The 13,671-nt window shown below is 36.7% G+C and overlaps 1 protein-coding gene across 7 annotated transcripts in view; it reads right to left on the bottom strand.

The window, feature by feature from the left end:
- Positions 1-13,671, bottom strand: part of DGKB (diacylglycerol kinase beta) — a 386,692-nt gene that overhangs the window by 308,383 nt on the left and 64,638 nt on the right. The window lies entirely within an intron of this gene.

Here is a 13,671-nt window from a genome sequence, read left to right as displayed (position 1 = left end):
ACTGTAAATGGAACCTCTTCATATGCCTAGCAATGTATCAATTATAAGGGTCAAATTACAAAAAGAGCAAAGAAAAAATTCAGACCAGAAGAGACTAACACAGTAATGGAAAGAGTGCTAAGGAGGAAGACGTTGGTAGCTAAAAAAGAATAGAAAAAGCACAAAGATGTCATAAAGAGGCAGAAAGGAAAAAAGCTAGGAACAGAAATATATAACACTCCCTCCCTCCAGAATAACCTAATCAGACAAGACCTTTATTCTTTTATTTTTTCTGTCTTACATACATAAGTATCATTCCTGGACAAAGAAACTCACACAGGAAGATGCCTTAGTCCCAGAGCATGCTTTCATTGCTCTCAGGCCTTTCCTGATGAATGATTTGAATGCATGGACTATACTATGAGCAGCTAAGGCTAACTATATACAATAACAATTGCTTTGTTTTTTAAAAATTTGTACCACAAGAGATTCCTATGCTCTTCATCTCCTCAAAGGAGGATAAATGGTATGTTGGAAGACGTGGAAACACTGATTGAACAAATAACAAAAACTAACAGGAGTGTGGAGATTGGGATGAAAAAAAGCAACATTAATGGGGATAATGTTGGCCCAGTGCAAGGCACATCAGTCCTCAAACATCAGTGAATCAACATCAGTACCAGAAAAAGGTCAGCTACTACAAAAGCTAAGTGATATTCAGTAAGAAAAGCTATCATTCTGTATTGTGAACCTCAATCCTCATATTCATAACAAGAAAAAATAACTATGGTCAACGGGGCCATTTTAATCAAATTAGAGATGTTTCATTTCTAATAATTGATTAGATTGTATTGAAGACAGTTTTATTTCTTCAAATAGGTATATTTTTCTTATATTCTTGACAACTGATTAGATTTTACTGAATTCTTTTTTATATTTGCATGATTGATTTAATATAACCAAAATTTTCTACCACAATTTCATCCAGTTTTACTATTTGTTTCCTTAACTACATTAGCTTCATTATCTGCAACAGCTAGGCTCTACTGCCTAAAACTACTGTTGTAAGAAAAGGTATGTGACCTGAATGAGATGACAGCAAAAAATTTAGTACGGGCATAGCAGCTCACACGAAAGAAGGTGTAGTTTGTGTGTAAGACAGCAGTTGTCATGGAATAGATGACAGAATTTAAGGCTACATTTTTATACTGGAAAACTCTAAATGCAATTTCTGTCCTTTGAAAGGGACGGTTGTGGGGGATGTAGTGGAGCTAATTTGCCAGGTGTATTTGAAAACAGGAATGGGGAGGTAGGCAGTTCTCTGGGGATGGCTAGCTGGTCTTTGGCCTCCAGCCAGGTCCTGTACACCACCTCAGTGTGCGTGATGCAGGAATAAACAGAAACATAACGGGGAAGATCTTGGCAAAAGGAACTCTATAGGGGCTTCCTTTTTTCAGTTTCCTGTTAAGTTATGCTGAAGCAGAGTCCTAAATAAGGAAAAATCTCTGCATCCTTTAGTTTTTCACAATTAAACTTTTTACAGAGACATCTTTCCATTTTATATAGATAATATTGTATTTATAAGAAATCAAGAACAGTATATAGGTGCTGAGGACAAAAGCCATCAATGCCTATTTGTGTTACATGATGTTTACCATTTGTTAAGGTAAACGATGGAAGACCACCTATATACTATATAAATACCCTAACTTCTGTACAAAAAAATATTAATTTATATAACTTTTTCCAGTAGTGTTTAACATAAATGCATTCCTTTACACTATATTTTATTGCTCTTTAAGTACTCCGGGAAGGTCACGCAGTAAGAAACCTATACATAAGTACATGAAGAGGAAAGCAGTAACAGGGATGATACTATCACATAGAAAAAACAGAATGTTTAACTACAACAATAATCAAATGTGCTTGCTGGCAGGCAAAATAAAGATCAGCAGCTCTAAACAGACACACACAGTGATTTGACATGTTCATGCAGAGATAAATTACTCTGAAGAACACAATACAGCACACAGCTAAAATACACACGATGTCAGGTAGGGAGCTTTTCAGCAATCCTCTAAGAGTTTGACCTATTCTGGAAAACTCAGATCTATGCATACATTTTGCTAGCATACCCTTAGGCAAGATTCACAGCCCTCTCAACCAGACACAAAGCAGACCTTACAAATAAGAGAAACTAGAAACGCTGCATTAATAAACTATTCATTTTATCACAGAAAGAAAAAAAAAATCTTTCTCCTCTATCTACTGACTATAATAAGTCTTAGAATTCCAGTCTCCTTTTTATAACATTTTCCTTTCAGGATTTGAGAGTTTATTAAGTGTTCTGTCAGGATTCCTACCATATACCCAAACTAGGAAGCAAAGCTCTGTTAAAAAACTACAAATCAAATTATTTAGCATTCAGCCAACAATGCTAACAAACAGATTTCCTGGAATTCTCCATGCCACTGAAATCCTCAGCTGCTCTGCAGAAGCCAGGCTGAGGAGAGAAGAGAAAGAATTATGCAGTGGAGAAAAAAATATAGAGGCACATCCCCTAAATGCCAACCTAACCATTCAAATCACCTCATTCCACCTCAGTACAGTCCTCACTGCAAGAAAAGAGGAGTTTTTGGAGACTATGGAGAAAAAAAAATTACACCAGTCCCACCAGCAGTTTCAGCTTCAAACTTTGGCCCATGGAAACACACCCAGCTTCTCAACCAACCCAACCCCCTCTGTTTCCTCCTGAAAGGCAGGAGAGCTTCTTCTGAGGTCCATCCTCACTGCTGGGGTTACAGCAAGTTTCCTTCCAGGGAAACTACAGTTTTCCACAACAGGCCTCATAAGTGATTTTTGCCTAAACAATAGGAATAAATAACACAGAATATTTTATACCTTAATTGGTATGGAGGCTGAAGCAATAATGCCTTTCAAGAACTTTGTTAGCTAGATCCTGTGATTTCAGCATGGGTGACATCACACATTTTCCAAAGGAGAATTTTTACATGTCAGACAACACATGCTTCCACATGTGCCTGAAACACTTTTCTCTGTTCTCCGCAGAAAAACATGCTAGTAATCTCTAATTTCTTGGAAATGCAGGCATTATGTACAGATATACAAGACATATGTAGGTGTTCCTGCAATTCATTTTATACTTCGTAGAGAACAATGTCTGTAGTGACAGAAATACTCAAAATTTGCGTAGTTGAAAGTTTAGTAATGAAGAGTTTGACGGGCAAGAAATCTAAAGTATCTGCTAATCACCATTCTGGTTTTTTTACTCTCAAATACAGAAGTAGTGTAATTAATTATAATTGCTGCTAGATTAATGGCATGGATTAAAAAAAATGAGGGCCCATAACAAACCAGCACTGCTTTTTACTATATGATTTGTATATTTTACATAACAATATCCCTTGTTTTGCACCATATTTAGCATATAGTGCAATTTTTTTTTCAATTTAGCAAAAGATGTTTACTGATGTAAATTAACATAATTCTGAAATATAAACTATAAACATTGATACACTGAGACCAGTGACAATTTGCTTATCAAGCTGAAAGTCTCTCCCTTTAAAGGAGTGACCAACACAACTCAAAAGCACACTTACTTTCCTGATTATTCCCAGGTGTACTAGTCTGGGACATGTAAAAACAGCTATTTAAATTTTAATACAAAGATATGGACTGTATTCCTCAGAGAAGCAATTATTCAAATTCACTTCCTTGAATTATTTATATAGAATATATCAGTAAACACTGGGAACACATGCAACACAAGCCCCATCGTGGCATGATAAGCAAAATACTTGAATCTGAGAAAATATTTCACTAATGCTACAGCTTATGACAGTCAAAAATATTACCAACAAAAGCTGAGCTTCAATAAAAACTGCTCAGAATGCAAGACAGCAACATCATTGAATATAGTTACTTACATTTAAAATACAGGCATACATTTTTGACTGTAATTTTTGCTTTACTCTGTTATGGTTTAGCCCCAGCTGGCAAGCAAGTAGCATGCAGCCACTCACTCACCTATCCTGTGCCCCAGTGCGATGGGCTGGAGAATTCAGGAAAGAACAAAAAAAAAAGGTAAACCTCATGGATTGAGATACGACCAGTTTAATAATTGAAACAAAGTTGTTAAGAACAGTAATGATAATGAAAAGGGAGATACCAAAAGGAGAGAGGGGAGAAAAACAAGTGATGCACAATACAATTGCTCACCTTAGCAGCAATCAGCCTCCCCTGGCCAGCTCATCCCTGAGCAGTGATCAGCCAATTTCTCCCAGTTTATAAGAGAGCATGACATTCCATGGTATGGAATAACCCTTTGGCCAGCTGCCCTGGCTATGCTCTTTCCCTGCTTCTTTTGCAGCTCCTCACTGGCAGAGCATGGGAAACTGAAGAGTCCTTGACTTAGGGTAAGCACTACTTAGCAACAACTAAACAGTGTATTACCAGCATAATTCTCATACTAAATCCAAAACACAGCACTGTACCAGCTGCTGAGAAGAAAACTAACTCTATCCTAGCCAAAACCAAGACACTCTTCCTGTACCTTAACTTCATCACATGATTTCTTTAAAAGCAACTTCTGACAGATCTTCAGTTTTCCAACTCCTAGGCTTGCTATTTCCAAGTTGCTACACTAATTACCAAGTCAGAAGAACTACACTCAAATTTCTCAGTGATTTCTTCACTGAAAGAAATACTGAAATAAACAAAACCGAACATGAATCTGGGACAAGGAAATACCACAAAATATATGTACTGATGCATCATGAGTTCATAAAGGCTTTTTTCTTGCTTTAAATAGTATAACTGAATAAAGTAAAAATAAACTGACACCTTTTTTGACCAGAATTTAATTTATGCTTATGAGAGAAATAGTACATAATTCAAAAAGCTCCACCAAGATAGAGTCACGGAGCTGTTCCCAACATTAAAAACTTCTCAATAACTGTTTAGGAAAACAGATTTAAAAAGTAAATACTCAAAAAAAGAAATTTGAGGAGTTACTCATCCTTTTCATTTTACAACGATGACTAAACAAGCAAATTTGTCCACAGGGCCATTAAAATTTGGTACCCTTTTTTTATGACTAAATGATCACATTGTACTGAAACTGGGGGAGAGGGAAAAAAAAAAAAAGAGAAAAAAATGTGACACCATCAAAAAGTGGAAAATAAACTGTTCAGGTAGAAAGATTTCTAGACAGCTGTATTTTGAAATTTGTGAATTTAAAAAAATATACTATTTGAATATTAAAAGCCTTAAAAGAAGGTTGGATCACTAAGGCTTATGACTGATATTCTTTAATATACAGAACAAAGCAATCTGGGACAGAAAGCACTGGATTTGATAGGTATATAGCTATGTAATCTGTAGTAAGTTCTCTGCAACAGAGCACATTAGGCTGTCCACTGGATAAATCACTCTGATGAGAGGATTAATCAATCACTCAAACAATTCTTTTCATGTCATCCATTCCTGTTTCTACATATCCACCAAAACTACAAAATCTAGAGCATTACAACAGACATCTTAGGGACAAACTCTGACTTCCAAATTATGTCTCTACCACCTTCCCCGGGAACACCAACTCCAGGAGTGCATCCCTCAATGTGACCCCTACATAGATCTCCCCACAACCAGCACCACAAGTATCTGAGCCCCATATCAGTGGAGGTTAAGCTCTTTAACTATTTTCTGTCACATGTTTTTCCTCTTTTCTTTCTTTTCCCTCTCATGGGACAACCTGTAAATTCTGTCTAACAATTAACTTTTGCTGGCAATAAGATACAGGGATTTCTTTGTTTAATTGTTGGACTTAATTAATCTCTCCATATTTAGGTGCTCTAGGGGTGATTACATTAGAGGAAAGAAAAGCTGAAAAGTGTAATTTACAATGGGGGAAGAATTCTGATGATTCTTAATTTCCTGGGGCAGAAATTCCTACTTCATGCTCAGAAATAAGCCTTTGAAGAGATGTGCTTTAGTCTTGTGACAAAAATGTTCCACAGTGCTTGAGGAAAACATTTGTTCACTGCTGTCCTAATTCAAATGCTTTATGCACTTTTAAAATAAACTGGGAACAAGGTGCTGGAATTCCTTTTAAATAACTTATGAAAATATGAACCTGATTTAATCAACAGGAAAACTACAGATAATAGAGATCAGGTTAGCAGGCAGCTTAAAGGATTTCATAGCAGAAGTTCATTCTAGATTGTTTTATACTAGACGGATTTTTTTTTCCTTTTTTTTTCTTTTTTCCCCCTAGGGAGAGAGCTGCATGGAGTTGATTAAATTATAGCAGACCTGGGATATGAATAGCTGGCGCTATGTCACTGTCCACTGGGATAGCATGGAGCCTTCTAGACAACTACAAATGGTTTCATATTTATTCATTAGCATTACTATAAAAGAGTTCAGTGATAGTGAGATACCAAACAGGATTTACTTCTCAACCATAAACATTGCTGCTTAAAATATCAGTCATTTTCTGTGCAATTCATTTTTACCATAGCTTTAAAAAGCAAAATAAAAACAATGTTTGATACACTTTCTTTTGTTTTCCTTCAAAATAAATAAACAAATACATCTAGCAAGGAAAGAAAAAAAATCCTTAGTCTGTTCTGAATATATTGTTTAGCCTTACATCAAAAAGATTATATTAGAATTATAAAAATTGTATTAGAATAAGGTAACTAATGAAAAGCTAGAAATCAAAGAAGGTGATAAAGTGAGGAAAGTAGAATAAATACACAAACACAAAAAGAAACTCAATTCGTTGTTGTTTCTCTGTTTAAATTGTTGAAGAATTCCTCTTCAATGACAAAAAAAAGTATAATAAAATGGATGGCAGCTGGGTAACACAACATTTGTTCTTCTATAAGTGGAATAATTACATGATTCAATCTTCTGGACTCCACTCCCACACAGAACAGAGGTAGCAGATAAGAGCGCTGGTAATACTAATTAGAGATGTACCGCCCCCATGAATTTATATTCTTAACTTGAAAAGCAGCAGCACTAATTACAACCAATTGCAAAGCTGTATCTATTACAGTATTTCACACCTAAAGAAGCCTTTCTGCTTTCAGCCTGCAATCAGTTCTGTTGGTTTTGTTAGTCTCTCAGCTGATGCACTGGGATGCACACACTGCATTTGACGCATTGCAAGTCAGAAGCTCAAGACCTTCTCAATTGTTTTATTTGCTTCAAACTTTATAATCCTACAACTTAACATTCAGAACATGCCTGTATAACTATTTTGAGCCAACTGAAGGTCTAGTCAGTGAAACAAAGGTGTCTCAAACAGAAACGTTTAAAAGTTGTTTTACACTGATAACTAAAGGAGTTAAAAAATTGGCCTGCAGAACTTCCAAATGATCCTGAAAATTCATTCATCCTACAGCTGAAAATGGCAAAATTGCCTACAGACTTATGCCCAGCTTTCTATTACTAAGGAGAAATTATGAAGAAAAACCTTGTTAGTTATGAATAGGCACAAGCTTAAGTCACATTTCAACTTTCAATGGTTTTCAATATTTTTACCCTATAATTGCTTTATACAGCTCAGTCTGTACTTAGCAACTACTGTACTAGTTCTTCTTCCATCTACTTGTACAAAGTCATCACTAAAGGTCTAGATGTTTTATGAGAAGACTATATATGAAATATTTATATCACAGAGTTTGAATTCCATTGAAATCTTGTAAGACAGAATATTAAGACAATCGGGGCGGGGAGGAACCAAACCCCACGAGTAGATTTTTTTAGGGCTAAGAATTATTCTCTATTTTACCATTTTGAATTGATGAAAATTTTCAAATGAAGAAGTTTTCAAAAGTCCTTTGTGTGGTCTACTCTTATCAACATGGGATAAGAGTATGGGATGTACATGTATAACTTTATTCTCTGAAGTGTAAAACTTGCTTTCATCAATTAGAGACCATGTGAATTTTAAAAACAGTTATGTTAATAGAAATCATAGAATTATAGAATGGCTGGGGTTGTAAGGGACCTTACAGGTCATCTAATCCCAAAGCCCCTGCCATGGGCAGGGACACCTTTCAATCGACCAGGTTGTTCAAAGCCTTATCCATCCTGCCCTTGAACACTCCCAGGGATGGGGGATGCACAACTTTTCTGGGCAACCTGTTCCAGCACCTCACCACCCTCACAGTTCAGAATCTCTGTTCAACTGTACTAAATGATTTTTAATGAGTCATTCCTTTCACTTGCCCTCTATTAAAACATGCACAACTGAATTCTTCTAAATATGAAATAAACCTAAAAAAGTTTGGTCTACCTGTATCCTCTTTATATCACAAGAATATCATAGCTATGTAATCTGTAAGTCACTCAGTTTATTAAGGTCATCCTATTTTGGTATAGCTTATGACATTAAAAAAAGAGAGAAAATTTATACTATTTGTTATTTAAAACCATTCCATAAGTTCTTTTTCCAAAGGTTGTATTTGAGATGATAAAGTCATACTTACTAATGAAACAGAAATTTTATCTTCTGAGAATATTCATCAGCGATCACCTAAAGCCTCATAAACTCTCTATCCTCAAAAATATAAAATTCATTTAAAATTAACTTGTTTATATGTTCCAATTGATATTGCTGTACTCCTGCAACTTTCATAATTAACTATTTTTGCTAATGTTTGCAGTAAACCAAAAGACAGCTACCCCTCTGTTTTCTCATTTCAGGCATGCCAAGTAATATATGATGTTTTACCCAAGAAAAAATGACTTAGCCACAAGAAGAAAAAGCAAACAAACAAAAATCACCACAGAGGAAGGTCATGCATATCAGGTGATGTGCATCCATACAAATCTGCGACTCCAAATTTGAGATACTATTGTTTACACTCAGCTGCTTAGACTGCACAGGCAGAAATCCCAGACCTGAGCTGAACTGAACTGGGCAACTGGGACTACGCAGCCTGGGCACTATGCTGCTTTTCTGACCCAAATAGGGTGTCTGCACTCTGATGTTCGACAGTGCCTAAACACACTTCATTTTCCTGCTCATTCTTTACAGGCTGGCTTGACCAATGGAACAGATGAAAAATGTCAAGTAACTACTAATTATGTTGTTATTATGTGCTTGTATTATAAAGCAGAAACTGAGATAAGATTTACATACTGGAAGGAAGGAATACCATCCAGAAAGACCTTGAGAGGCTTAAGAGATGTGTCTGTGCAAATGCATCAAGTTCAACAAGGCCAAGTGCAAGGTTGGGGCAGTTCCAGGTACAAATACAGGCTGGGCAAAGAACAGATCAAGACTAGCTCTTGGGAGTGTTCGTGGTTGAGAAGCTTGACATGACTGACAGCGTGTGCTTGCAGCCCAGAAAGCCACAACCATATCCTGGGCTGCATCAAAAGAAGTGTGGCCAGCAGGTCCAGGGAGGTTATTCTCTCCCTCTGCTCTGCTCTTATGAGACCCCATCTGGAGTGCTGTGTCCTGCTCTGGGGCCCCAAACACAAAAGCACATGGACCTACTGCACTAAGTCCAGAGAAGAGCCATTAGATGATCAGAGGTCTGGAGCACCTCTCCTATGAAGACAGGCTGAAAGAGCTGGGGTTTTTGGTTGGAGAAGGCTCCAGGGAGACCATGCAGCAGCCTTCAAGTAGCTAAAGGGGTCCTACAAGAAAGCCAAAGACGGACTTTTTACAAGGGCGGGTAGTGATAGGACAAGGGGAACTTGTCCTGTCACTACAAGGGGGACTTTAAACTGACAGAAGGCAGGTTTAGATAGATATTGGGAAGAAATTCTTTACAGTGAAGGTGGTGAAGCACTAGAACAGATTGCACAGTGAGGTGATGGATACCACATCCCTAGAAACATTCAAGGCCAGGCTGGATGGGACTTTGAGCCACCTGGTCTAGTGGAAGGGTCTCTGCTCACGGTTTGGGGAGGTGGGGGTTGGGTGTTTGAAACTACATAGCCTTTAAGGTCCTTTCCGACTTATACCATTCAGTGATTCTATGACTACATCAGAGACAGTACAGCATACACAACAGTACAGACCTGCTAACTTTTAAGTACAAGGACCAGAAAATATCAAATGAGAAATATCCCAATTTAAAGAAAAGAAGTGGAGAACTTAAATTCCTACAAAATAATATAGACCTAGTGCTGAATTTTAAAAAGTGGCTAGGTATCAACTGGCATTAATTATTGCATTTCAAATTCACTAGACACAGTGAAACATTTGTTCTTAAATAATTTGCTCACTATCACACAGGACGCATGTGTGGAAAAGTCAGGAACTGAACTGAGATTTGTAATTGAGTATATTTAAACATAAACAGTGATAATTTATGCAAGTCAATAAGACAGTTCTACTTCTTACCAGCTTTACTTTTGTCTATCCTATCAAGTTGGAATTGGTAAATTTAAGTCTAAATGCCTAAAAATGTATTTAATAACTTAAAATAAAGCTGTAAATTACAAAAATTATCTAATTACCCAAGCCACATAATTTTATTAAAATTCTCTGTCTCTTATATACAGCTAGCTCTAGTTAATACACCATTAATTAAAACAAGAAGTAGTTAAAAGGAAATAGATACTTCTGATGAAACCTCGTCACTTACAGATTTAACTACATATACACAATAATAACACCATTCCAGAAATCTGAGGCTCTTTTTAGATTACTTAAGAGTTGTATTGTGGTTTGCCTCAGGGTCCAGGTTTTCCAGTCACCCATGCTGGTTAGAAAATGTCACGGCTCCCATCCAGTTCCAGTGGCTCCATCCCTTTTCCACAGATTTGGGCCAGTACAGGCCAAGCAAGCCCTGTCCAAAATGGTGGTAGGAGGAGGTGCCCAGGACCTGAGCCTACATCCCAAGGACCAGAAACACTCCTAATGTACCCACTTCTTTGTCCCAGCAAAAGAATCCTAAGTTCAAGGAAGATGGAGACTCTGAGCAATGTGCCAAAACCAAATACAGATCATCTTGTCTTGAATCTCAATTCCTGTGCTGTCTTCCCCCTTAAGAGGAGAAAAGGTGTGTACCCAAAGACAAGTAAAGAGAAATCATGAAAAAGCTGCTGCTACTTGGAATACAAAATTGCAAAATGCCAAATCCTCTGCTTTCACAAGCAAGTGACAATTCAGTGTCTTTAGCCTTTTTTAGACTTTGGCCTTCTCAGATACACAAAAGATTATTCAAGAGATTATTACAGATGTCTCACATCCATTAGCAGTTTCCAGTCCTCAAGGTTCCCAGGCACAAATTACATCACTAGATTTAGCTTACATTTCTTGAATTGGCACAGCTAAAATAAGCAAGCTATTTCTTTTGGCATCTTAGAAGAATTAAAAACACAGATTTAGTATACCTACAAAATTCACTGTAAAATATCCTGTTGCAAATACATGTACAGCATATTTTTATGTTTCCTATTTCCATTTCTCTTTGAGATAAGTATACCAAACATAAATGCTATGCTATCTTGTTAGTATTTTAGAAACCTACCTACGATACAGGTGAAATTATGAACACACATATTTCAGTAAAGAATACATCAGAATATTCTGATTAAAATACATAATCTGATGTTCTTTTGCATATTTCTCCCCATTTTAATTATTCACAAAATTTATCTAGCCCTTTTAATAACAGGTATCACCTGTAATGGCAGCAGACCTCCTACAATAGTGTCGCTTAATTAATTACTAAGTCCAACTTGGCACAGATAATAGATGAGATAAATACTTCCACTGATTACTTGTGAACCAGAAATCTAAAGTATTTCTATTTTGATATCTATGCTGTATTCCTTTAGGGCCTTAAAATCTATATGTATAAACTAAAAAGTTCCAGTAAACTATATTAACAAAAAAATGTATATTCTTTTTCTGCCAAAAAGTTCAACAGGAGAGAGATCTAACATGTCTTCTTGACAGTCATAATTCCAGATAATATTGTATTTATTGATGTTTAAAATTTTAGTTATACAAACTTTTCCTGAAGAGTCAGAGCAGTTACTGTACTAGCACTTTCAAAATACTCCAAGAGCCCCAAAATACTTTACTGAAAATAGCGGGCTTGCTTGCTTGGCAGAGTTACGCATATTTTTCAGATCTATCAAACGCTGCAAAAACACATGTCTTCTCTTTTATGGGACATCACGATTGCTCCATTTGTGGTAAATTTGCCCTGGGACATAGCATTTTACAAAGAAAATTGCATTACAATGGCCCATATCATGCCATCTGTTTTAAGAACTCTCCAGTGATTTCTATGGAGAATAGTCTTCAAAAATAAATGGAACAACATGTCCCAAAGTACTTTTTTTACCTAACTTAAATACTTTTCATGAAAAATATTTTAAAAAATTTAGAAAGTTGTACCATTACCATTAAGTTATCCCCTTGATCTTCATCTATTCCCAAATGGGTGAGAAGGGTTCATGGACTGACAGTAACGCATGGAAGACAGCTCCATGGCTGCAGAGCTGGTAAGGATCCCTGTGATGCAGGGGCTGCACGGGGAGTCCCAGTTTTCCCAGAAGACAAGTCCTGCTGGTTCCCTTCCCTTCCACTCACACTCCCATCAATAATACTCTGTGCCACAGGTACCAGGCAATGCTGTCACAGCAGCAGAACAGCCAACAGCATCATCCACGTCAGCAAAACCAAGCAGGCACAGGGGCAAGGATCTAGTGAGGCCAGATGGCCATGAGCAAAAAGTTTAGAATCTGACAGTTTAACATTACCCTCACATTTGAAGGTCATCTCAGTCCTTACAAAGATACACCACAAACAGTGCAGATGCCACAGGCACACAAAGGACCACAGGCTGGGGGGAGGGAGTTGGACCTTCCTTTTAGTCTGTCAACACTGTGAATAAATTTCATCATGCCAAATACCTTAGATGCACTTCACCTGCTCTACAGAATATCAGTAAAGGAAAAAAATATTGTTATGTCTTGTTATTCTCTCTTTCAAGACCATTTCTCTGACACAAAGTGCAACTATAAATTTTAACTCTGCAAAAACACCATGACTTTCCTTGTTTATTTAGTTTTAAAAATGAGATCTCTGTAAAACACCAAAGTAAGCATAAAGTTCTGCTTTAAATCCAAAACAAATACTTTATTTTAGGAAGCATACTATCCCTCTTTACACTGCACCAGAGCTGTTATTTTACAAGACACACAAAGGAACATCCTCAGAAATTCCCTGGTGAAGTCATCTGAAACCCCTTGCAAAAGAACAATAACCTTCTGCATCAGTACAGCTTCATATTATCTCATGTCTGACTTACAATTAGGACAAAAGCTTCTATGAACTTCATTAAATTTCTATTATCTAAGAATTCCAATGTTTTCATAGCATAACCAATGCTCTAGACTATTAGTATTTGTTAGTCAAATTTTATAGACACTAATTCTAAAATACCCAAGAGGCAAATTGAATCTAATCCCCCACCCTCCTCACAGCACACATGGGGTGTCATTGGTTTTGCAATACAACTTCTTATGGGTGATCTAGGTTTTGGATTGGTTTGATCTGGGTTTGTTTGAATATGAATGATGTAAGGGAGCATTTTTTTTTTATATTTAGAATGGCTTTAGTCATGCAGATGATGTGCCTGTCAAAATAGGTCCAAACTGGAACACTAGCAACAAAAAAAAAGG

The sequence above is a fragment of the Pipra filicauda genome, unplaced genomic scaffold, assembly GCF_003945595.2.
Source record: "Pipra filicauda isolate LSUMZ 115617 unplaced genomic scaffold, ASM394559v2 scaffold66_size7647185_pilon, whole genome shotgun sequence".
Taxonomy (NCBI): Eukaryota; Metazoa; Chordata; class Aves; order Passeriformes; family Pipridae; genus Pipra; species Pipra filicauda.
The sequence above is the reverse complement of the archived record's forward strand: the minus strand, read 5'-3'. Positions and strand labels throughout refer to the sequence as shown.